General features: G+C 39.1%; 1 protein-coding gene across 1 annotated transcript in view; it reads right to left on the bottom strand.

Annotated features, from left to right (window-relative positions):
* babam2 (BRISC and BRCA1 A complex member 2) overlaps positions 1-26,534 on the bottom strand; it is a 112,565-nt gene that overhangs the window by 36,056 nt on the left and 49,975 nt on the right. The window lies entirely within an intron of this gene.

The following is a 26,534-nucleotide window of genomic DNA, read 5'->3' as shown; positions in this document are numbered from 1 at the left end:
GACTATGAAGGCATTCAAAGTTATTAAGACACATGAACTAATCAGATCATTAAAGTCAGTCAGAGATTGAATGAAACTTGTGCCATAGTCTCGAATTCAGATGGTAAACTGGTCGGGGTTCTCATCAATCAAAGATGGCTAACCAAATCATTATTCTCCAGTTGCTATGTACTTTTAAAAGAAAAAAGTACAACATCAACAATGTTAAAGAAGAAATTAATTATTTTTTTGCAGCAGGAGGAGCAAACGGAAATAAAGAAAACCCAAACGAACAAAAACCAACTGGTGTTAGCACAACTTTGGACTTATCCAAATATTCCTCTCTGGAGAAAAAACTTTGAGACGTTTGCTTCCCTTAACATGTTACCTAAATTCATGGTAATGATATCACCAACCCAGTCATTGTTTCTGGTCAAGCATGGCAGCCTCTGATAAATGCATGCCCTGATAGCTCGACTCCCCGAACAACGAGCTTCACTGTACCACAAACACTGCTCAAAACTTGAAGAACAAAAATGCTAATGTCAGCATTCAGTTCCAAATAAATTGAAGCAAAAGGTGTCAAAGAAGTTGCCAATGTGACTGATATTTGTTTAAACACGTGTGTGGGGGGTACACCTAAAGATAATTATATTTCTTTTAATATTTGACTTGGCAAGAGTTTATAAAACTCTTCTTGTCTTAATATATATCATATATATTTCTCTTGTTTTTACTGGCACCTGATAGTATCAGACAGGCCACAATCACAATATAACTACCTGGTACCTGCCAACTACCAGGAGTTGGACCGGTAAAACGTATGTGGAACAATGAGATGAGATGTCGCTTTAACAATGAGGAGAACCTTGCCACAGCTGTCAAAAAGTCTTGAGTGGAACTTGCCACAAATAAATAAAAATAAAAAATAAAAATAAATATAAAGTCCAATGGAAACTTTATCTGGCAAGTTTACCACAACTATGAGGCAGTATATGAGAGCTACCAACGTATATCATTGAAAAATGGCAATAATTTCCCAAATTTTCCTGTTTTTATACATATATAGCACATCCAACAATGGATGAAATGATTTCTTAGGATATGATGGAAATGTTAGCATACTCACTCTTGAAAGTAAGATAGTAAACAAACCTACTGGATGTATTTGCTTGTGCTGTTGTGCGGGAGTATAGCCTTGAACACCTGCTAGCATATCTGCAGACTCCTACGGCTTTTCTTTACAGGAAGCTCTCGTCAGTCTAATAGCAGACACACTTCCATTTTAATCAATACATCTGCCACCGTTCATACGATAACCTTGTCGCTTTTGTTGCATCGCATGTACACATACAAGTAGCTAAACAGAAAATAACACTACATCTACCTCAAACCACTTGAGTTATTTATAACATGTGCAGTGTCAAATTTCCAAAAGGAGGCAAGTGACGGATTTGATAAGAGGTTCGAAAGAGTTCAGATTGAGAAGCAAACAGTTCCCTGTTTTGGATGATACATTTCACGACAAGTGCACAAGCCTCAAAAATATCAAAGTAGATGGAAAGGCGAGGAGGGAAGACACCAGAAGAAACATCTGTTTTGTTTCATGCCACATTAACTTCAACAGCTGCACCATGAGGCTGAGCTGATGACTGGGAGCACCAATCAAATCATGTGTGAGATGGATGCAGAGGCCACCCGGAGCTGCTCGCTGCAAACCTCATCCGTCTCTCTGAGGTTCTAATTTCTCATTCTGTGATGTTTTTCCTAGAGCATGGCTACTTCCCGAGCACTGTCATTAGTGCAATTCCACATCAAACACCATTCTCGACTCCCTCTCTCTCTCCATGAAGGCTCAGCAGCGTTAATCAAATGTCTTACAGATGGTTTGAACTCATCCATTTGTTATAATCGCTGCCCGCCGTGGTGAGAGGAAATCTAACCACCATACATGATGGACAGAGGCGCAGTGTAACCAGTTTGCAGCAAAGCAGCCTCTAATGTAATCAGGCTTATTAAATAATCACGCACGCTTTGGTGTGCTAATAACAAAACCAAAAATGACCTCTGGTTTGAGAAAAATAAACTCCTTCACTGAACATTAACTCCTTAAGTGGAGTGGAATTAATTTCTCACCATGTAATCGAATGATTTTCAATCATTTGCTTAATTAAAGAAAAAAAACAAACGAATTAATCAAAAACAATAAAATCAATAATAAATAATTACAGCCTCGAGAGTATGAAAAATGTCAGAGGACCAAAAGGCAAAGAAAAGGCAAATAAAATAAAAAGGGCTATTAATGCAGCTCTTTACTCTGCAGTACATTTATATAGTAACACATGTATTTATTGGTCACTACAATGGCTTAAGCTACACTGACTGTCACGCAGTATGTGTTGTCGCAGCAGATACATTAGGGGGTAAAGACATAAGACGTCAAAAGGAGGCAGAGAAAGACGACAGGGTGTGTGGCATCCAAACGTGTTGCCTGATGGAATCAGCTCACATCAATATAGTGTGCATCAGTAAACAAGAGCTGCTCTCTGTCTCTCAGCAACGCTCGCGGCTTCTGCCGCTGACAATATGGGACAGATAGGAACAGGCGTGGAGACGTGGGGCTGGGGTGGGCGTGGGGTTTGGGAAAAGATTGTTTTGCTCCAGTTTGTAGCTGTCAAGTCCCGTTCTCATCTTTAAAGGTGATTTAATGGATGCTTCCTTCGGACTGGGAGAGAGTAAACAGACGGATGAGAACCAACAGGAAGGTGAGAGGGCTAGGAGGGGAGCATGGGACAGCTCTGCATGGGCTGCAGTGGACCATCCCTCGATTCGGTCAGACCAAGGGCGCCGTTGAAGGGAGAGCCTTTTTGCGGAATGAATCAGACTGATCTCGTCCCAGAAGACAGCGAGGAGCTGTCACAAGTCATATTGCATCAGTGAAACAAACAAACTAAAGGCAGACCCTTTAACTTTTAGCTATTGCCATTCTAAATTAATGTGCTGTGCAAAAGAACTGGACTACACAGATAAAAATAGTTGTTTTGTCTTGTTTAGTTAAGTATAACTGCACATCAAACTTTTGCGCGATTATTTTACGACCTCACTTTTGTTTGTAAAATTGAAAAGTAAGTAGTGTCATCCAAGTCTGATCCAAGTTGAAACTTTTCCTCCAAGACTAAGAGTCTCAATGCTTCCTAGTAGCTATGTGACGCCGTTTTTAAGTCCAGCTGTTGCTTGACAAAGGCCCGAATATCAGAATCACAAATGCCTCTATCATGTATAGAGATTTACTTATTTCCCATTATCATGTAGTGGACAACTGCTTCCTAACCTGGGGTTTGTCTCGTAGCTGAGAGTTGAACAACTTGCTCTCAACTTCGTGTCATTGTTGCACCAGTAAACAATGACATGACGTTGAGAGATTGGTGAATCTCATCACCACAGGTTGATGAACTTTATTGACAAGCCAATATTGGGCTTTGGAGGCTGACAACCAATAGTAAGAATGATTAGGATATATATGGCAAAGTCCAAGAGTCTTCTAAGTAAAAGTGTATGTTTTACTTTCATTTCAAAAAATTGGATACATCATTAACTAAATAAGGAAAAAACCTTTTTGTGAAAACACTGGAATGGGGAAGTGGGTTTTCCTTTGTGGTTGGATAAAACCTGTCTTTTGGGAGATTTGGAGACAAAAACTTATATATGCAGTAAAAACACTGCTATGAGTGCGCCCCGTTATAGGTAAAGTGGATAAGATTGATCATCATTGCAACAGGATACTTTACCCCACCAAAGCATAAAACACAGCTCACAAGGACGCTGGCTAACATCATAAAGAGCACCAAAGCATTGACCTAGCAAAACTCCCCAAATCCCAAGATTTTAAGCAATGGAACAAGCTCAAAACCCCCTAGTTGCAGAGGCTTCCTCTGCAACAGACAAGACCAAATGAATCCAAGCCAAGTGAAATCAATTAAGCCAAAGCAAATGTCTTCATGTCATAATCTAGACATCTTAATGATCTAGAGATCTTCATTTAGTATGAATGTTATCATCATAAGTCATCAAATATGTTTTTAGTGAAGGAATCCACAAATTCGACAGACTTCTACTCTACTCACTGCCTGGCAATCAGTGAGAGTTAAGAACCAATTGATTAATCGTGCAACTTAAACTAAATTGCGGCTGACTGAGAGGTTAAACATTTGGATAACTTAGAGAAAAAAGATGTCAGATCTTGCTGTCTTTGTGAGTGAATGCTGCTTGTGGGGAAGATGCTATTTTTGACTCTTAGAACTGTCCAAGTATTGCAAACCGACAAGACAGTGTAACTTCATTTTTTCTTTTTTTTAATCTCCACTTTCATGATCCCTGAAGGCCCATGAGCTGAAGATTCAAGTACCCAGACTCCTGAGTATTAAAAGATATAAAAATTTTTAAGAGTACTGAGAGAGAGACAAAGATGTTTATCTAAAGCTTGAACTTGAACTCAAATTTCATGATGCAATTTTCTGGGGGAAAAAAAGTTTGTTCTTAAGTGGGGTGTTTAAAGTAAATTAAAGCGTAGCGAGGCAATACAAATGATTTACTTGACAGCTGGTTTTGGTTATGGAATACACAGAAGGGATGTGCTTGCAGTGCAGTGGTAATTTAAAAACTCCTTTCTTCTCTCAAAACTATCCCAATGAGAACAAAAGTTGACATTTTAACCTGCTTGCCTTGAAACCATTACTTAAATTAAAACAGAAGAGCATTTCCCTCTGAAATGAAATAAAAGGCCCCAAATGGCCATTAATGTTTCTCCCTTTTAACCAAATACACTTGAGGGCAGCTGCTGCTTGCTTATGTAAAGAGTTAGTTGAGAAGAAACAAAAAAAGCCTTTCCTCCACAGGCCACAGGCAGAACCTTAATGAAGAGGCTTCTTCATCAGTAAGTAATGAGCACTGAAATGGCCTCACTCTGAGGACTGCAAGACAGGGAGGGCATCCTGCAGCAGTTGCAGTTCTACGTTGTGCCCAGTATTTACTAGGTGCCCTCAGAGAATATGACTCAAGAGCTCAAGGACTAGTTTTAAGAAAGAGGGTGAAGAACACGTACATTTGTGTGGACATCAAGGTTAGAGGGTGCCTCCAAGTCAAGCTCTTTCACGTGGCCACAACTACACATCTTCCATGCTCGTTACTCTTTCAGACATATAAATGCACACACAAACGCGCTTTTCCTTGTGTCCGTCCTTGTGCTTCCCGATGCCCTGGCCTCTGGCATCTCCTCTGTGTCGCATGTGACAGGTTGGAAATGTGACAGCTGTCCTTATGCCAGACCAAGTCTGACCAAAGTCACACACACAAACACGCTCATCCGCAAATGCTGCACAGGGGCTCAACTGCAGGGCTCAAACGGATGAGGTAAGGGCACTTTGTCCATCTTCTTCGCCCAACTTTAAATGTCATGCCCAACGTAATGGGCTGGCTTGACTGACAGCAGGGTTGTTGTTTGAGGACGTGTCCAGCTTCTAGGCTTTGAGTGCCCCTGTAGAGATGCTGGACACGGTGCTTCATCCCTGTACACAGTGTTGAGCAAAAGTATTGAACCGCCCCTTATTTATTTATTTATATTTTGCTAGGAGAATGGGAAATAGGTGCAGTGACTTATTGAACTATCTGCAAAGATACATGAAAATACAATATTAAGCAAAAACAGAGTTGGAGCAATTTAAGGAGCTCAGAGAGATTAATATTTGGTATAGCTACCAAACTCTCTTAGGCAAACTTTATTGTAATTTCTTTAGTTTTTTTTCAGGCATTTCTCTCCAGGATTCTTGAAGGAGATTCAAAGTTCTTCTTGGGATTGTTGGCTGCCTTTTATTTCACTTTCTGTAAAGATGATGCCAGACTGCTTCAATAATGTTGAATTCTGAGGTTTGGGGAGGCCAATCCATGAACTAGTGTTCTATTGTGTGTGTGTTTTTTTCTGTTATCCAGGTATGCTTTTACTGCACTGACAGTTTATTAGGAATGATTGTCATGCAAAAAAATGAAGCCATTGGCCATCAGACACTTTCCAGATGGAATTATACGGTGGATCTAAGTCTGACTGTCTTATTCTACATTCGTAATTTATTAATAATTCCATCAATTTAACTTTCTTTTACAGATGGCAGTAGGCACTCACTATTGTACCTCTCTTCTGACCTTCTGTTGACAATGGTTTCAACCAAAATTTGGTAATTTTGATTCATCATTTCATAATACCCGTTGCCACTGACTTTCAGCATAATTCTTGTTTTATTTGTCATAATGCAGCCTACGTTTCCTTTGCTTATAAATCTGTTCTTGGGAGCCACACTTCCACTGAGCCCATTTCTGATGAGGCTTCATTGAACACTAGATATATTTTTCTTTGCCTTTTTTAAAGGATTCCAGATATTGTTTATTAACTTAATTTGTCCTCCACTTGTCCAATTTTGTCAAATGGTTCATTGAAATATGCCAAATTTTTAGCCAAGAGTTTTTAGGAGTTACCTTGTTGGTGCAAAAACTACTATTTTGCTTGTCAGACAGTCTTTGGCATTTTTCATAGATTCAACAAAAGAAATTGGATCAAATTTTATATCTGCTGTAGGTAAACGGTTCTGCATACTGATTGCTTTTGATATGGTGTTTTTATGCTTTGTTTTTTTAATGCTAGGGCAGGACAGAGGTGTGGTAAGTCCCAAGTTCGACTCCACCGTGTGCGTGGAGTTTACAGTCCAAAGACATGCAATTAGTGGGGTAAGGTTAACTGGTTATTCTAAATTGCCCATAGGTGTGAGTGTGGATGGTTTCTCTCTGTGTTTGTCCAGGATGTACCCTGGACCTCTCGACCTATGGTAGCGGAGATAAGCTCTAGCTACCCTAACTCTGACAAGGATAAGCAGGATTTTAGAGAAAAGTGTCATCCAAGTACTAAAGTTTAATAGGTCTGTTAAGAGGCATGTATTTTACCAAAAAAAAGTCCAGAAAGAAAAAAAAAATCCATTCTCAATAACACGACATGAAATATTGCTGTTTTGTCCCAAATATGTCTTAGTAATTTCACAGTAACCAGTGTTAATGTTGTGAACATGCATGTTTTAACCCAAATCTCAGTCAGTTCCTGAAGTAATTTTGGTTGCCTAAACCTAACCAAAAGGCGAATGAAAGCTAAATTAAACAGAAAATGAACACATAGTTCAACTAAATGCAAAGCTCAAAGGAGCAGCAAGTGGTTGAGTCTTGAGATTCATGTGTCAATTTTTCAGATACAATAGTTTACTTTCAGCATTCAATATTGCTGTGGTCAGAGCATAACGACACAGATGCTAAAGGTCACATCATGCTCATCTTTTAGACACCAGTATCTTTGTACTAAGCAGTAGTACTTCATGCCCCCGGGACGAGAATAGTTTCAAATAAAGAGTTCACTCTAATGTGGGAGTCACTCCACACTGACTTTCATACATTGTCATACTGGTTTCTATCAAGGTAGTGTGACTAAATCCAATCTTTGAAGCTGAATATTAAACCTTGGGCATTACTGAATTACCAGAGTGGTTGGTGAGATGTCGAATAATATCATTCTAGATGGAGTGTAAAGTTGTCTTATATTGCTGCCAATTATATCTTCATATTGGTCTTGCTATGCTCCTGAATGCTGCGCTGTAAGTTTGGGTGTGTGAGAAAAATGCAAGCACTAAATAATGAATCCAAATGAAAAGAAAAACAAGAAAAACAGAGTGTTGGAAAACATGTCCTTATTCGGGAGTTATTATTTCCTTATCTTTGGTGGAAATTGCTTTCATTCTCCAGTAAATACATTTCATTGTGCTCTTTTAAGAAGTGTTGAGAGCCATCAATGTCAAGCACGTTCAGCAAAACAGAAACAAAATGCACTGACCAGCACAACATGTTAAATAATAGTTGGAGTCCTTCAGCAGAATGTAATGAATGAATGCCTGACATTCTGTGTTATGTGTTTGTGTCAGGCTTTTCATATGTTTGACAGCAACTTACGTCATCACTCCTCGAGGGAGCGAATCACAGGGTCAAGGTGGTAGCTGCCAAAATGTCTCATTGCATGACATGAAATGTTCTGATTGAGAAAGAGAGTTGAGGATATTGTTCCTAATGATGTGGTGCTGCTGTCTGTACTGCAGGCACCATGATGATCCGTAGGGGCCTCAGCAACAGAGCATGCAAGAGAAAGCACTAAAGTGGCATGTCCAAGAAGGCCTAATGTTCTCTTGGAAAATCTCATCTGTTTTAGGCCATTTTCAAACCCTCCATTTCAAAAAGCACTTGTGTCATGCAGTAACTCAGGCAGGTAGATAATTAACCAGGCAACTTTGTGTCACTGCATAGCTGTACCTCGTGCCAGGGCTCAATTTTGATGTGAGGACAAGAGTCGGAAGATTACAGAACACACATGCTCCACCTGGAACCAACTTGGTAAAACAGCACCCAAACACACCTAAACATTTCTCTGTTGCCACAGTCACAAAGGCTCTGTGCATGGGGTGTGTTTGCAACCTGAAGAATATGAGCGTGCCTCTTAGTGTGTGGAGACTGTTAGTATGAAGGGTGCGGTCACAAATTGTAATCTGCCCAGTAGTACTTGCCAGTACATTTTATAACAAATCAGCGAGTACCAGCAGAATAAAACGAATTTATTACCATCAGCTGGCTAAAATAAGTTCAACAATTCCATACCAACAGCGCCAAAGTGGAAAAAACATGTTGCCTTCCTGAGTAGAAAGATGTTCACAGGCAGTCAGCCTCAGTAAATTATTAGCAGGTTATTAGTTGAAGCATCCATCTATCATTTATACACACATAAAATACAGTGAACTGTGCTACATATATATATATATTGAATTTTTAAACAAGGGACAAGCCTTTTAGTACTAGAAACTGCCTGTTTTCCTAAAGTGGCTCGCTTATAGTCCAAGTGATGCAGTTTGCGCAGACTTAATGTCTAATATTTTTATTTTTGCCTTTTTAAATTTACTGGGATTCATAAACAGTGGCAAAATAGATGTGGACATTTTGGCCTGGATATTCAGTGGCTACTCCAGAAGTGTTGAAGTGTCCCAAAAGCAAAGTCAGTAGTTGATGAGGTCCTAGATTTAACATAGACAAATTCAATCAGTCAGTCTTATAAACATCATCAAAGCACAGGATGACCAAAATCTGCATCTACATTTCTGGGCCATCATACAGGGTGAGTGTTTAGGGCAAATGCCAGCCAGACAGTCACTGTATTTCGTTGCCTTGCTGTATTTCCCTGTACTTGTTGTCTGTCTCCACTGCTCATATAAAAGGCCAAATGCGGTTTAGTTTCAGCTATATGGCTGAGATTTTCAGTTACTGTGGTATTCATTCTGGCCTTTCTTTAAGTCACTTTAATCCCATGACAATAACAAACAAAAGCAGCAGGCAGTCACTTTTGACAACTACTTGACACGTTACTGGATGAAACATCTATCATCACACCTAAACACCCTCAAATCTATGAACAAAATGACTTGTTGTTCACCAAAGGACGGCAATTAGTTGAAACCAGATTATTAAGTGTCTAGAGAGAGAGAGAGAGAGAGACATGTGATCCAAATGTTGTCAGAAGTAAGTCCCTCGTAAGAAACCTGCCTGGATGACCACTTAGTCGCCACTATTTAAAATAAGTCTTAAAAATGCAAAAGGCCAAACAGTGTTGTGGTTTCAGCTATGGTGGTATTCATCATGGCCGTTTAATCCCATAATTATCATAAACGCAGCTGAAAAAACATCACAAGCACATCATGTTACAAAAGAATTAACCAATGATGTCTCCACCCCAAAAGAAAGAAAACACAGCATCACCTATTACCGACTCATAATTATATGATCAAGCTAAGGATGTGCGCGACTACTCGACCAGACCTTACTATACCTTAACTGGCTCCTGTCGAGGAGCCAGTTAAGGTATTTCAGCCAGGTGTGTCCTACTGCGAGGAGGGCCAGGGTAGACCCAGGACACGGTGGAGAGATTACATCTACCAACTGACCTGGGAACGCCTTGGTGTTTCTCTTTCAGATGGAGAGGGGTGTGATTTTTGTCAGTTTGAAGGATAACGTGCAATTTTCAAAATGCACAATGTGAGAAGCTGAATAGTTAAGCGGCATGATTCTTATAGAAGAATATGACTAATTGTATCGAATGCCTTTGTTTAGAGAGTCTTTGACATTAAACGGTTGTCAAATTTCACTTGAAATCTGAGTTAGTTAGTTTTAGACTAGTGGGTTCATCTCATTTCTTTTGCTTGTATAGTTGACTAATAAATTAGATCCCTAGATCAATACTTCCACCAGAGTACCATGGATGAAATACGACTTAATATTACAACCAGTATGGTCAACAGTGCAGTCAAGACTCCAAAACATTATATGTATGCATCTACGTGGCACCAAGTGCTCTCTTTCTATCTTCTTCTATCTTCTGTACTCATTAAAAATCTTTGCCTTTTCTAGAGGTGATAACTGGCACATGGGCAATAGTTTTGCCACTGAGACACTTGAGCTCTGACACACAAGTCATATGTGTGGCTGTGGCCAAGTGTTACCGATAGCATGTCACTGATAACATGTCACTGCAATGATCTGGCCTACATTGAAGTGGGGGCTAAAAGCCACAAGGGTGACTCAAGTCACATGTGGACAAACGCACGGCTGTGTTTCTAGGAATCCGTGAATGCATGTAGTATGTTCACAATGACAACACAATACAGAGTGATCTATAGGCCAGCTGCCACCGTACTACATGGTGATGGTATTATGTGGTATACCAAATTTTTAACAAAAAAACATCATCTACTTGGACTAGAGTTGTGTCACAATAATGCAGTTGGTTATTGTGACATTTTCTAGGGCTGACAATTCTAATTGCATTAATAGTGCTTCACTGACAGTGTTGCTTCACTGCACCATTAATTAATGAGTTTATTCAGATTTTTGTGATCATTTGAACCACTGCAGCTCCCCATGCTCATTTAAAGGGAATTTTGGCCTAAATCACCATCAAGTTATAAAATTGTTAGTTCCTGACAAAATGTTATTTCTTTGTGACAGAAAACACAGCCTTTAATAAACTGCAGTTCATGCCAATTACACTGGTGACACAGCAAAAAAAATGCAGAAAGACAAAAGAAATTAATTTTTCTTTTTGCTTGTAATGCATTATTGATATTTATCAATTTAAAGTTAGAATTCTTCAGGGTTTTTTTTTTTATACTTTGACCCAGTGAACCAACCTTACTGTATGCGTTCAATCTCATTACATCCACGTTCAAGCTGGATTAATTAGCAAAAGAAAAAGAAAAAGAAAAAAGGAACATTTCCTACTGCTGCTACTTCATATGAAAAGCACTGAGCTGGTGGAAAGAGTGGTGTAAACAACATGCGGGTGACTTCAAGTCATGTGAGTGGAAATGAAATGTCAGACCTTTTCAGAAAGGTGATGGTGTTGTCATGATGGTATATGAAAGTGGAGGACAAGCCTGTTGTAGAAATGAAACACTTGCCTTTTAACATGTTAATATTGTGAAGTGCTTCATGCCAACTAAATCCATGATCTTTTTTATGGTGCATAAACGGAACCACGGAGTGAATGCAAACTAATTCCACCTCTAAATATGGCTTTTGTTGGTCTTTAAAGGTGATGGTGACTCTGAACGCACTCGTATGTTGTTTCAACACTCCTTGGCAATCAACTCACCCCAATGCCATTTCTCTTCTTAGGGTGTCAAATGTTGTCATTCTGTCTGATACTGTGGCATAGCATAGATATGCAAAGTAAAGGGGTTTATTTCAACCCAAACCACAATCTTTTCTGCTGGCTACACTCAACTCTGGAAATTATGTCACCACCTCTCCTCTACCAGCCTCCGTTTGAGGCCTTCATACATCTGCAAACGGGGCTGTTACATGTGAAAGGCCAGTGCAACTGCAGCCAAAGCATCTGAGCACTGACGCTAAAGGACACCTTGTGAGTAATGGGGAGACGTAGGAGGCATCTGAAAAAGCTCCAATATACAGCACGTCGGGATGAAAACGTGTTGGCCTCTTTACATCATTAACCTTCGTGTTGGAAAATGACACTTTACCAGTTTGTTTAAAAGTAACTCCAAGAGGTCGTTTACAAGCGGCCATATGTAAGAAATTGGCAGCGAGCCCATCTCACCAACCGCTTTGAGCTACCAACAGTATCTGATGGCATGGGAGTGAGAACAGGCTGCCTCTGTTGCCTCTGTCTGTGAAGTGCTTGATTTATCATGACAGTTTTGTCTGTCTCCAGTCATTATTAACAGAAGTCTCAATTTTATAAAATGTGGTCACATTCGATGCCTCTTGTGGTTTTTAAATGAGGCTTGCTAACACGAGCTAAATTATACCCAACCTCACATGGACTACAGAAAATACTTTTTGATCAACGCTGCATGAAAACAACTGTTGACAATCCTATTCATCTTTACTGCCTTGGTCAATACAAAGCTGTAATGTTTGCAAAGTTTGAGCTAAAAGAGACAAAAACATCTGGGATATTCTCACTGTGCCTCACCTTAGGAACGTTAACATGTGACATTATAGAGCTTATTAGCACATTTATAACAGCCTTGCAAATTGGATTATTGGAAAATAATACACTGAATCTTGGATATTTGATTTGCAGTCTGTGAATACAGTTATTTGTTTCTGCTTCTCTGAGATTATGATGATGGATTTGTGCTTTGGTGCATTGCTTTAGTGAAATAAAGGGAGAGGAAGGAAGGCAAAGCCAGGCAGAGACAGTGTTTATTTATTGTGGGTCTTTTTGAAGTCATTGGTAAGTCAAGGGTAAGCCAAAGCAGAGTTTCACAAATGAGCACAGACATGTAATGTAGAGGGACAAAATTTTACATTGAAGTTACGAGAAGTGCTGAGAAGGCCAAGGATTTGAGACTTAAATAAAAGCTGCCCAACACCAGGATTCATATGAGAGAAACACAAAGGATTAGGAAGAAGAACATCTGGAGGTGTTGCAGAAAAATAACATATAGATGGTGCACAACTTGACGGGGAGCGAGGGTGGAAAGTAGGCCAAATGGAAGTAATTCCATGGAGGCGTGGAGCAGTGGAGCGGGGACGGAGGAGAAAGAGGGGGAGGGTGCTGGGGGTGGTGGAGGTATTCTCCTGAGACTGTAATGTTGGAAACCTCTGATGCTCAGCTGGGGGTACAAGCAGGTGGGTGGGAATGCTCGTTTGGAGACGCAGTGTGGGTGGTTATGGGGGAGGGGGAGTCAGGGATTCGCAGAGGGAGACGGGAGGCGGACATGACCTTTGGTATCAAGGAGTGATACTGGGGTCACTGCAGCAGTGGGGAGTGGATGTGAGCTGCGTGCCCTCTCACCACCCCTCCTAAGGCTGTGATGGATGCTGAGGTGCTCGCCTTCATCTCCTTAAATACAATTCTGACATTTGTTTCCACACTTGAGAAAGAGGTGATGAACCAGTGTTACAAGCCTTCTAGAAGGCACGTGAAATCTCATCATTTCCTGATATAGAAGATGAACACTTATCTATTTATATATACACTCGTACGGATGTAAAGAACATCAGTAAAGCGGGGGTTGGGTTTATGTTTTCTTCCTTTCTTTAATGCCACGATACTGCATATACTGAATGTTTTCAGCAGAAAAAACCCTTACGCTAATTACCAGTGACAATCAAACAAATGGTCTCAAGTGTCATCACCACCAAGATGACACGCACACAGAAAATATGTTCCCTGACTGCATGTCTGCTATGACATCATGATGCCACAGATGACTCAGATGCAGTGAGAAATATGTTTGTTTATCGTGCGCAGACAATTATCAATTCATCAGCGTCAGAGGCATTCTGTGGCATTAGTCACTGCATATGGTCCCACACCTAGTTATGATATGATACGGGAAGACTTAATAGGCCAAATGTGTGTCATCATCAGTGAGATGAGACAGTGTGCCAAGGTGTTTCCGATGAATTCTCACTTCTGATGAAGAACATGCAGCTTACTCTGGCGCTGAGCCATAAAAGAAAATTAATCTGGGAAATGAAAACGCATGAAGGAAAAAAAGATGGGAGGCATTTTAAAACAAAGAAAAAGAAAGAAAAGGTCAAGGAGCTCACATTTTCTGTTGTTGCTAAGCACCTCATCGTGCAGCAAAGCTCTTGTGCCGCTAGTAATGTGTCACAACGAGGACTGATGGAGAACGCCCGACTTCTTCACCTTGGGGCACGACCTTTCTGACAGCGCAGTGTGTAAACGCAGCACCAGGGTTGATGCTCAGAGTGATGGGTCGGTGCAGCACTACATAAAGGAAGTGCCACCTGTATTTGGATGAATAACAAAAGCTTCTGACCTTGTCACATTTACACTGTTGGCTTCGTTACACTTCCTGAATAAATAGACACACACAAAGAAACTGACATGTGAAAAAAAGTATATTTGGGAGGCTCTGCTAGGCAGCTGGCTATTTTAAGTCTACAGTTAAACCTGAAAACTATGAACCAGTAAGTTGATACACAAAACAAAATAAATACACAATAAATAAAAACAAAAGGTGGGATAAAATATAAAAGTTACAAATGCCTAAATATCATTACAAGTCCTGCCTCTGCTCCTCATCAAAGTCTAGAGCAGCCGGTGAGAAAAAGTAACTATATGTCTCTGTGGCTGCAAAACGAACCTGTTCCAGAGGCAAATCCCCAAAACAGCAACACAAATTCCAAAGTCCAATGTGCCGACTAAAGTTTGGGCATATTAAAAGTTAAAAGTTCAGCTTGTTATTTGATAAATAAATACCAATATCATTTTTAGTATACGATGCAGACATGATGTATGTCGACAGATGCAGAGTTCTAAAATATTACTGTTTTCTTGTTTTTATGACAGGTGGTCTGATAAATTTCACTATAACTAAATAACTTAGTGCTTAACAGCTACTTAAAACTAAACTCAAAAAAGAATTAAATGGAAGATAAAACAAAAAATAAACAAAGGCAATAAATTTGGTCCAAAAAGGAAAACTACCATGAATTATGTTTCCAACAAACCGTCTGCTAGGGTTTGATATAACTAATGGCTCAACACCCTGGCGCCGTGTAGGGCACGTAGACAGGTCAGCTATTTCCACCAATCATAACACACTGACTGAGTGACCCCTCGCTATTATTTTTGTTTGTTTGTTTTTGGCAGGTTTTTATTGCACAATAAAAGAGACATGAGTGAGGCAAAATACAGAAGGTGATGCTTTTCGTCCAGGATAGCATAAATAGAAATTATTAAACAATTCAGCCCAAGACGGCGCTCTCTCTGTAAGAAAATGGTTGAAAAAACAGCAGTGAAGAATATGTTGAGATCAGCAGTGTTATTACTGACAGGGCTGCAGCCTCTCCTCTGACACACACTTACAAAAATTGAAGGGAACTTTTTAGAGTTGACATCAAAAAGGTGATCAAACCACCTGTTCAAACAGCTTAAACATGAAGAAAATCAACCTTTTTAGTTGCTCCCTTCCACATGGCCAAAGTGCAACATCATAACAGCGAAAGCTGTCTTGAACTTGCAATCCAGGTGTCTTTGAATTTGTTGCTTTGAAGACCATAACAAGGTGAAAACTCGCAGCCTGTTGCTGCCTTCAAAGTGACTTTGGTGCATCAAGATGGGGATAAAATGCCAACAACATTGAATGTGACTGTTATCAGTTTGCAACTGAATGGAGTTAAGTTCGCAATTACAAGCCAACTATTTGTGATAATATGGATATTAACTGTAATAAACTGGCAAGGTGGCAAACCTGCTGCTAGCTACATCTGTCCATCAGCAAGATTAGAAACAGAAAGACCTCCACAAATAGTGACATAGTTGCTGCAGAATGATAATTTACCTGCCAAAAACAAGTTTCAGTTGCTATTTCAGAGAGACATATTGCAGATTAGTTGCTGTAATTGGCACAGACTGACTCAGATTGACTGCACTTGCCTGAAATTGCCGAAATTTATAAATTAGCTGGTAATTATTTGCAAGCCTTTACCATCTTTATCTTTATCTGAGAGTGATTGTAGAGTCTGAGTCAAGACAGGTCGCTTCCCACCAGGAAACCTGTGTTATCCCCAGTGCTATTTTTAATTTAGTGTGTCTGAGCCATCAGATTGCTGTAATTTTTTTAATTTATATATTTCTTGTTTAGAAATAAGTTTAACAGCAGCCTTCTCCAACTCTTTCTACAAGTAATACCTACAACACAAGCAGTGAATGCTAAAGGGCTCACGAATTACTGTAGTGCATTTACTTTAAAACTTTATTATTAAAATAACATTTAATTCTACCAATAAATCAAATTTGCTGATCTAATAATAATTGTAAATTTATAATCATACTGTCACTATATAAGTATGTATTATAAAGGCACAGTAAAAATACACAAGGAACTACCTGAGGTGGTCACTGAAGCAAAATGTGATGGCCCCCCTCCTTAATGCTTGCTGAATACTATCATATGTTCTTTTGGTTTAGTGGGAGTTCTGGCTTGCTTATGGCTCCACTGAGGGACAAAGGCTGACCTCTTCAATGTCCCACCAAATATTCTTCATCATTTTAGACATTCTGACTCCAGGGAGCGGGAAAAGCAGAGGTGTAAAAAAAATACAATTCCTCATAGATGTGCCACATCTGGTTCTGCCATCAGCGTATTCCAGTAAAAGCTGAAACACGTTTGTTTATAAATGATTTTAATCAGTTATTTCAGTGCAGCGTTGCATTTTTGGGTGGGATACACATTCGAGCGCTTCCTGGTTTGTGCGTGTGAGGAATTTTGGGCACCCTTCCAAAGAGGTTTTAGACAGTACTAAAGGTTAAAAAACCAGCAGCCAAATCACATGAATTTGAAAATATGAGAATGGTAATGTATATCCTCTCCAAGTGATTTTGATAATTTATCAAACAGAAGGTGGAATTATAGGAAGTTTTTGCCATCCACAGCCAGACTGTAAGTAAACCATGGAGTCATTCTTCAAAGTTCTAAACTGAGTCATGAAAAACAAAACCCTGAACAACAAAGATTAAAGGGAGCAATTCACACAAACCCTGCTTAGCTGCGTCACTAGAGGTCAAAAGCTCCATTGTATGGGGATAACAATAAAGTTGCACATTTTATAAAAAGGTACATCACTGACTTATGGGAGGCTATTATTAGCTTGTTAGCCAACCTACCTTAGCAGCTTGTGCATGCCGACTGATTAACGACTTATTTTGCTGCGAAAGCTGCCCTGCCCTGACAAGTGCAACAAAACAGGAGAGTGAGGAAGATGTGCATCAAGCGCAGCCTCCACATGCCCACACAGTTTTCACACTTCTTGTATACATGGTATACGTGTTATGCTGTTGTGTTTCTTTTCCTGCTTGTTTCTTGGAGTTCTGGCGTAAAATAACTTTAAGCTACCTGAGGGCTAAATGCATTAAAAGGCTCTAAAACTTTAAAGCCAAAATGTTGGTTGGATAGACTTGGGATTTTTGCATAGCCACCTTCCCAGAAACCGAAAACAAGTTGAGCCAGCAGCAGAGTGCTACTAGTGTTTAACAGTAATGATTATGTCATAAGTTCAAATATTTACATAGGCTCTCTGGGTGTTTCAGGGTGTGGGCATCACTAACCACAAATTGATATTTACAAGAACATGGACCAAATACTTTCTGGTTTCCATGGGCTTTCTATTTTTAGGATTAAGATGAAGCTTACAAGGTTTTCAGCTGTCGACATGTGCGGTCATATCTATTCCAAGCAATATGCTGCAGTCATAATGTGCAATATTTGAAATGACCTCACACCCTGACTTTTGTACACGCCTGTTAGGTCCTTATCATGAATTCATTCACTGAGGTTTGCTGCTGCAACATAAGGTGTGAGTGAAATACCTCTTTATCAAGAAATCTCTCTGAAATTTACCGAAAAAAGTTACAACACAGCTTTTGGTAACTAAAAGAAACCACAAATGAATATTTATAAATCCGGTCTTTTTGATGATGGACTAATCCCAGCTAGTTCTAAACATAAGGTCATGCAGGATAGCTCAAACTCTACCTCGCTTTGGCTGTTATTAATCTTTTTTACATTTGTCACTTTTTAAAATCTTCACTTGGCTGCTTTTTCAAAACATTTAAATCTTTAAGAAAGACGCTTGTTGCTTACAAGACTTAAAGTCTGAGTGTTACCAAGACCAAAAACGGGGATCTTAACTCGGAGAGGAGGGGTGGGCAGTCACTCTTCCATCTGCCCATGTCTGAGTCACATTCAGATTGATGTAACAGGCTCATCTGTGCAATGTCGTATGTATGCTGTGCTATAATCTAACACAAATGTTTATGTGCTGCACTATGAACCTTGTGATTCTTTTACATATGCTCTAGTATTGTTTAAAACTTGGAAGGCTTTGGTCAGCCCTTTTCAGAGCTATTTTATTTTTTTGTGTCCCAGAACAAGGTGCACTTGTGCTTGGGCTCAATGAAACCATGTTCTCCTTTTAATTGAAAAATAAAAAAAATCATCTTGCATGTCCTTTTATGTTTTTTCTGAGTGGATATTCAGCTTTGTCCCTTCGTAGACTAAACCAGTGCTCTTAATTTACAAGGCTATGCTTAGTCTGCCCCCATCTCCTCCATCCATTTTCTGTCAAAGACTTACTCCTTCCATTTGTCTGTGAATTTTGCACTAAAATGGAAAAAAGGTATTTAAATTTGCAGCTTTGTTTGCATCAATATCAAGTGAACATGAATGAGCTGGATCAAGTAAATATATGTGACCTGGAGACATTTACTTGAGGCTATAGATGTCTGAGATTATTAAGGCTTTATTATGTATTACAGCAGCCCTTCAGTTTGACCAGAACGCATGAGTCCGCTTTTGTGATTACATATCCATATCCTGCCGTATCCTACTTTCTTGGACCACTTTTGGTGGGTACTAACTAGGGATGGGTATCGTTTAGGTTTTATCCGATACTGGTGCCAAACCGGTACTTTTAAAACGGTGCCGGTGCTTAAATGGTGCCCAAACCGGTGCTTAAAGAATGGAAAACACAAAATTGGTCCAAAAACCTCTCCTGTTCAGCTGATTTTTTGTAAAAAGATAACAATGTTAGCCTTTTCTGCAGCTATAGGGCATATATGGTATCACTCTTGGCTGGAAGCAGTGCTTAAACAATGGAAAAAACACAAACTTTGTCCAAAAACCTCTCATGTTTAGCTGTTTTCCACTTTTTCTTTGGTTATTTTAGCCTTTTTGGCCAGGGTGAAGGGAACATCTGCCATCAAACAAGAAGAGAGCTGCATGTAACAACAATGGTGTTTGCTAGTTCACCTTACGTGCATTAATGTAATAACGTGGTTAGCCTACTCTATGTAAATTACACACGAACAACATTAAGCTACTCACGCAGAGAAGAACGGCTGCTGCTGCCATCATCATCATCATCATTTCTGCTACACTGGCAGGGCTACGGGCCAGGACTCTACTCTTCGGGTTTTTGGGGGATGTTGCTAACTCTGGGTCCAATAACAGGCACCACACCCGCAGTAGATGTGCACAGTGTGAGGTCTCGCAGCAAGCTATCAAATACGGCGCATTTCTCGGCTTTTTAAAAAAACGCTATGCATCGCCAGGTGTTTCATCAGATTTAAAGTGTGACCTCCTTTGCACAGTATCACAGTATCACCTTAAAGCACTTGTTGCAGGCTGCTGAGTTTGCATCTTTTGCTGTGAAGTACAGCCAGACTTTTGACCGCTTCGCCTTGGGCATTTTAATCTGTAGCTCTGCTCTAAAAGAACGTACGTACCTGGGCCCACCTACTATCCTCGGAAACGTAAAATGATTGGCTAGAATCTAAAGTGTATCATTCCATACCAGTTGGTGGCGGTAATGCACCTTTCAGTTGTTTGCCAACCGCCAATACAAATGTAAGGAAGAAGAAAGTGTATCACAGCTCAGGAAAAAAAAGCACCAAAATAAAGCACCGAAATGCGCGCTGCTTTTCGGTCTGGTTACTACCGTTTATGTCAGAACCGGTGCCATCATGGCACCGGATACCGGTACCCATCCCTAGTACTAACCACTGCATACCAGGAAGACCCCACAAAACCAGTTACACCTTACCAGTTGCTCACATACTCATCCTCTCTATTTTTCCTACTTCTGACTTCAAGAAGTGACTGCTCACTTGTTGCTTAATATATTACAGAGATAATTAATGGGTTTCAATTTACCATTCAGTGATTTTAAAGCAGCTGTTGAGCTTATTAGGTCTAAGCAAGAATAGCACTTGTCATATGAGGACAAAATTAATGACACCAGAAAAATAATCATAATATTCATTACCTCTGTCTTCGTAGAATAAAGAACGATATCTTTACCTGGGGATTTTTGGGGATGTGGTCGCAAATAATCACTAAAAAAAGATATCAATTTATCTTTGAAATTTCTATGACATTATGCGTAACAGCCAAAGAATTACTGCTGAAAAGGAACAATTTTAGAAGCTCCAAAGTTCAACTCTAGGAATTCGGCAACTTTAAAGGTCACACATCTTTCTTCTATATCACACATTTACAGCTATAATTTGCTTCTTTTCAGGATGCAGTACAACTGCATCTCTGCAAGTATCAAATCCCATAACAGGTGCTTTTTCAGTGATGCATCAGACATCACTCACATGTACCCATGATTAAAACCATTATTTTTATCTGTGGAAGCTAGGTCTGAACATCGTTTGCTTACACGCTAGTATGCAGGTGTCCTTTGATTTCTGTACTTTGGCCACAGTATGTCTGTGCTATACTTTCTTCGTGGCAGCCTAAAACACGAGTTAGATGAAAGCATGTTATTAAGAAGAGAAGCTTCATCCAGACTCCCTTTAAACTTTCGCATCGTGTGACATTTTCTGGAGTGCCAGATGTTAAAGCACCTGGCAGTAATAACAGCAGGGTTCTCAGAGGTTTGGAACATGAGAAATCACAGACAAAACAATGTCTGTCAATCAGTTACAGATTGTAATAAACAAACTACAGATACTCTGAGTGTCCGAGTTTCTGATCAAGGGTGGTATAATTTAAAAAAAACAAAACAATAAATCTTTTCAAAAATGTTCCCATCTTTAATGTGACTCATAACCTGCACAATTCAATTTAAAAAAGAAATCTGTTGGGGAAATATATCTATTTTTTTTTTAAAAGTAAAATGAGCTGGTTGCATAAGTGTACACCGTATGAAACTAATGCTTTGTTAAAGCACCTTATGATTTAATCACAACATTCGGTATCGTTGGGTAGGAGAGCATCATTATGGAACAACTTTACTTTTGCCCACTCTTCCTTGCAAAAGAAATCCAAATCTGTCAGACTTCAACTGCATCTCTTGTGTTCAACCCTCTTTAAGTCAATCATTTCCCAATGGAATTTTTTACTCTTTTGGACTGGTCATAATGCCCTGCACCTTACTAAAACCAAAGGTAAAGTTGAACTAAAGGAACCCCAAAGCATAATACTTCCACCACTATGCCTCATTATGGTTTTAGGGTTTTTGGGTGATGCACAGTGTTGTTTTTGAGCCCAAAATGTGCCTTTTTAGAAATAGAGGCAAAACCTTTGTCTAATCAGGCCATAACACATTTTCTCACACCCACATACTTTTGAATAGACTCCGTATACTCTTTTAAAAATTATAGCTGAGATTTGAAGGTTTTTCATTTTTAAAAACTGTTTCCATCTTGCAATTATACCCATAGTCTAGACAAATGGAGAATATGGGAGTCACAACATGTAGTACACAACGAGTAGCTGCCAGAAATTCCTGCAGGTCCTCCAGTGTTGCTATAGGTCTCTTGGCAGCCGTCCGGACCAGTTCCCGTCTAGTCTTTTTGTCAATTTGGGGGTGGGGGTTTTCACTGTGTTACATGATATCTCAAATGCTGTGGAATTTTTTTTTTTTTTAAAACACCTTTCTTCTGACTGATACCTTTTAACAATGAGAGTCTTTTGATGCTTTGTAAGCGCTCTGCAAACAATAGCTTTTGCTCTAACAGGCAACTGAGTAAACGTCAGGAAAATCCTACTTGGACAACTGAACTTTATTTGAGGTTAATCAGAGTCTCTTTAATTGATGGTAGGTGTGTACCCAAGAAGAATGCTGTGATTAAATTTAAAAGGTGCTTGATAAAGTATTAGTTTAAGGGTGTGCACACTTATGCAACCAGCTTATTGAATGCTTTTTATATTTTTTCCACAGATTTGTTTATTTTTCAATTGAATTGTGAAGGTTATAGGTGAGAGTAAAGCTGGGAGTAGCATTCAAATGATTTATTGTGATCTCATTGCTTAACATCACAAAAACCTGCATTTTAACAGGCTTGTGTACACCTTTTATATCCAACGATCATCTGAAATCACTGCTCAGTTGAGTCCATTTACCAAACTTACTCAAAAAATGAAAATGCACTCTCACATTCATGCCACTTTAATTAACAAATGACACTATATACAAAAGATAAAAGTAGTGATCATGATAGCATCTTGATCAGCTCGAGGTACTTCTCGAACCTTTTCTGAATGTCCTTCCTAGACTTTCTAGCAAGAAATAAAAGTATACTGCATGAGTGACTTCAAATCATGACTTCTTCTAATTCAAACACTCACATTGCAACATTCATAATTCTGACATCAGGGGCAGACATATGGTGCTTGGAGACATCCTAAGGTCCCCATGCAACAAACAAGCTACGATTTAATTTCTTCACTACAATCAATTCCATATATATTTGTTATTTTGTAGGAGATATTCTGGCTATACTTCTATTTATGTAGAAACAACATCTATCCAGCTAAGGCTCATGTGGTTCAGTATTGACCAGATTAGACTATATGACATACCAAGTAATTACTCCTAAGTAACAGAGTAAGAAAATACCACAATCGCTCATCAAAACTGAAGCACATTTCTTGGTAGGTATGTACCGCACAGCAAACCAGAATATTGGGGAAAAAAAATGTTCCAAAGCACCAACAGCATAGAGAGAGAGAGGCAGAGAGCTCAAGTTAAGTGTCAGTTAATGGACACTGCAGAGTGGAGGTGAAGCCTAGCAGACAGCTAGCAGCTACAGCTCGCCATGTTGGGACATCTGTCAATCAAAGCGGCCATGCCCCCCACTTCAATGTCCAGATGGATGAGTTAGAGTTGTTATTTATAGAGAAACTATGCACAAAGCCCCAAATTGACTTTTTCTCTTTGTGGCCGGATGTAAACATGTTTATTTCTGGTAGAGTTTTAGGCATTTTCAAAATGGGAGTCTACAGATCTTGTCTTTTAGTTGTATTTCTGGTGTTCAAATATGCTTCATAACATTTGAATACAAAAAGCAATAACAGTATTGCCCTAAATGATATCCCACTGGTGCCAGTTTAAAAGTACTTTGATAAACCTTGCAGGTTGCGTTATAATCCTTTTTCCTTTAGTTCAAAAATATTTGTTATTAAACCTGCAATTTTCTATTGATTAGTTTCCACCAAGCCAAGCAGCCCAGTAGACCCAAAGTTTTAATAATATGCAGCTCTATTCATGTTGTTCCAGCATGAGATCACTACATAGGAGTGGGAAGGTATGGGAAGCTAAATGTATTTAAATAAAAAAGTAAAAGCCTGTAACTGTTTAGCTACATAATAATGGAAACTAATGTTTTTGTCAACAGGTGATTCTGAATATTGCATATTTGTATGAATATACATATGACAGCCAACATTACCAATCTTTTTACTAGTGTCAGGGAGGCCACGGTCTGCTGATGTAACACTTACACTCAAAAATAATCCACAACCTCCCAGCCCACTGTAACCTCCTCTTTTGCAACGGCATCCAGCTTCTTGCAACAGTGGAGTTTCAGTTTGCTGTGTCAGCACAGTCAGGAGAGCAGTGTGCATTTCCTGGCTTAACTTTGGACTCAGACCCATCAAGGAGCAGGTTTTATCCTCACTTGCTATTATTTCGTAATATAAACTGTCACTGCTCTTTTTTCCCCCATTAGATGTATATTTCCACTAGGTTGTTTCAAATCAGTTATAAGATGAATATTAACTAATACACTGAGAATAAGAAAAAAAATCTGTATCTAAACACTCTTTGCACTTCTATTTTACACCTTTTATGCCTGACATTTAAATTCATCTTGGAGCGCATACCAAGCTATAATACATCCTGTCGTTTAAAAGCCACATAATTGTTCATCTGCATGGAAGCATTGGCTGGCCTTTTCAGATTTCAGTCGTACACTACATTAGTGAAGCCCAAACTGGCAATTACTTGACAATGTCTTTTGGGCAACTTGCTTTCCCAGTAAATGCCATGTCTCAGTGCTATACGAATACGCCATCACTCAGCAACAGCGCTTTCAAAAAACATGCTGAAAATAAAATGAATGCATCTGGATATGCTTTGGTTTACCCTCATTTTACTCAAGGCACAGCTGAAAAGTGGCTATGTAATTCCAGCACTGGAAGTGATAAATGTGCAATGAAAAAAAAATCATTAATGAATAAATAAACATAGCCTGCTTAGGACAAAGATGATGACAGCACAGATAGCAAACTGTCTCTGGAAAAAGGCATCTTGGCTTCAAGCCTCACCACAAGCAATTACAAGTAAGAGTAGTCCAAACCCGATTTAAATCTTCTTGAATGATACAAGTATTCATGTAGCTATTAAAAAAAGTTTGTTTTTTTTTTTGCACATGTGTGTGCAACATTTATTCTTTAAGCATTCCAAACAAAAATAATAATTTAATATTATTATATCCATCTTCCATCACATTATATCTATTTCTGGACAAATAATTTTCTTTGCCCCACTGGGTTATCAATGTAATGAGCACCCAAGAATACAGGTTCAGCAGGAAAGCACTACTTTTTTGTACCACTGGCAGAGGTTGAACAAAAAAAGAGATGAGACTGAAGAGGCAGAGTTGAGACACAAGAGCAGCACTCTCTGAACATTATGGGAGTAACCTGCAATTATTTTATAGCTCTTAAGATTCCTGAGCTCTTAGTCAGTGTTTACTGTGCAAGGGCACGGCAAGGCCACAAATTACAACCACTTGCTTTGGTACCAAATGCTCAACAGTCACGCACAGGCCTTTCTAGATCAGCTGAGACTGGGCAGACAAACAGGTAATGGAGGGGAAGGCGACTATTAGGTAATATTTTGATGTTACTGTTTTTGCCTTTTGTCATGTGATGACAAGAAATGGTGTCACTGCAGTCTTTTTTAAGTTGGATAATGGAGAAAAAAGAAAGAAATCTATTCAATGAGTTAAGTGAAAACAACTATTCTGGCCTGATGTGAAACTGTGGTTAAAAACCACACGGCAGCAGATAAAGAGGTAGTGATTTCTGCACTCAGGTCATGACACAGCAGATGAAACAGTGGCCAGGTGCAGTAAGTACGCTGGTCCTAACTTAATGAATAATATGAATTGTTATCCAATATACCACACATAAAAAGTAAAGTAAACTAGTTGTCTAGTCTTCCTCCAAATACAAACAACCTTTAGAATAAAGTCAAGAAAAAAAAAGTATGAATTTATGTAATTATTATATTATTACCACTTATGAACATACAAAAAGGCCAAAAGTTGGCTTTTCATGAGTTTCAAGTTAGATTAGAGTGAGCTTAATTGAATATAATATTCACTGCCAGGAGTGCATATTAAGGGTAAAGCTGTATTATGTATTTTTTAACTATATAATTAGAGCTGTGGGTTAAAAAGTGCAAATATAGGACATCTACAGGCAGATTATGCGCATAAGTCTGTATATACTATAGCTAAGTCTTCAACAGAAATCTCTGTATTTTCCCAGTATTTTTGTCTGTTCGATTTTTAAAAAATGCTTTGGTAAATTTAATAAAAGGTAATTAATACAACCTCTGTGATTTCGCTTGTGGGGAGGCCAAAACATCAGCAAAAAGCGTGTAAGGCAGTTTATAACCATATTCTTTCAGCTGCAACCCCAGTGGTGTTGCACATGTGAGAGTAAGCAACGAGTAAGGCAGGCTGACCCACAAGGTCAAGACTTAGAAGAATATCTATAATAAGGCTTAACAAACATAAAATTGCTTGAAGCTAACAGGAATAAAGATTCTCCTAAGAATCTGTGTTTCCTCATGATGCTTCATGACTTTAGATGCTCTTTCTTACTATCAACACACAAAGATTCAAGGGATCTTCTAGAAATGTTAAAGCCTTTTTTTCCAGAAAACTGATATGTCATATTTGATATATGTTGATATCTTCAACGTAACTTGCCTAGAGAAGTTAGGTATGCAGTATAAGTTACAGTGGCGATTTATCCCATTAAGAAGAGAATCACGGTCATCACACTGAAAAGGTTTAGAGCTGACATTACACTGATAAGCCCCTAACCCTGCTTTACATTACTCAGACCTAA

Source organism: Neolamprologus multifasciatus, chromosome 19 (assembly GCF_963576455.1).
Source record: "Neolamprologus multifasciatus chromosome 19, fNeoMul1.2, whole genome shotgun sequence".
NCBI classification, from domain to species: domain Eukaryota; kingdom Metazoa; phylum Chordata; class Actinopteri; order Cichliformes; family Cichlidae; genus Neolamprologus; species Neolamprologus multifasciatus.
The sequence above is the reverse complement of the archived record's forward strand: the minus strand, read 5'-3'. Positions and strand labels throughout refer to the sequence as shown.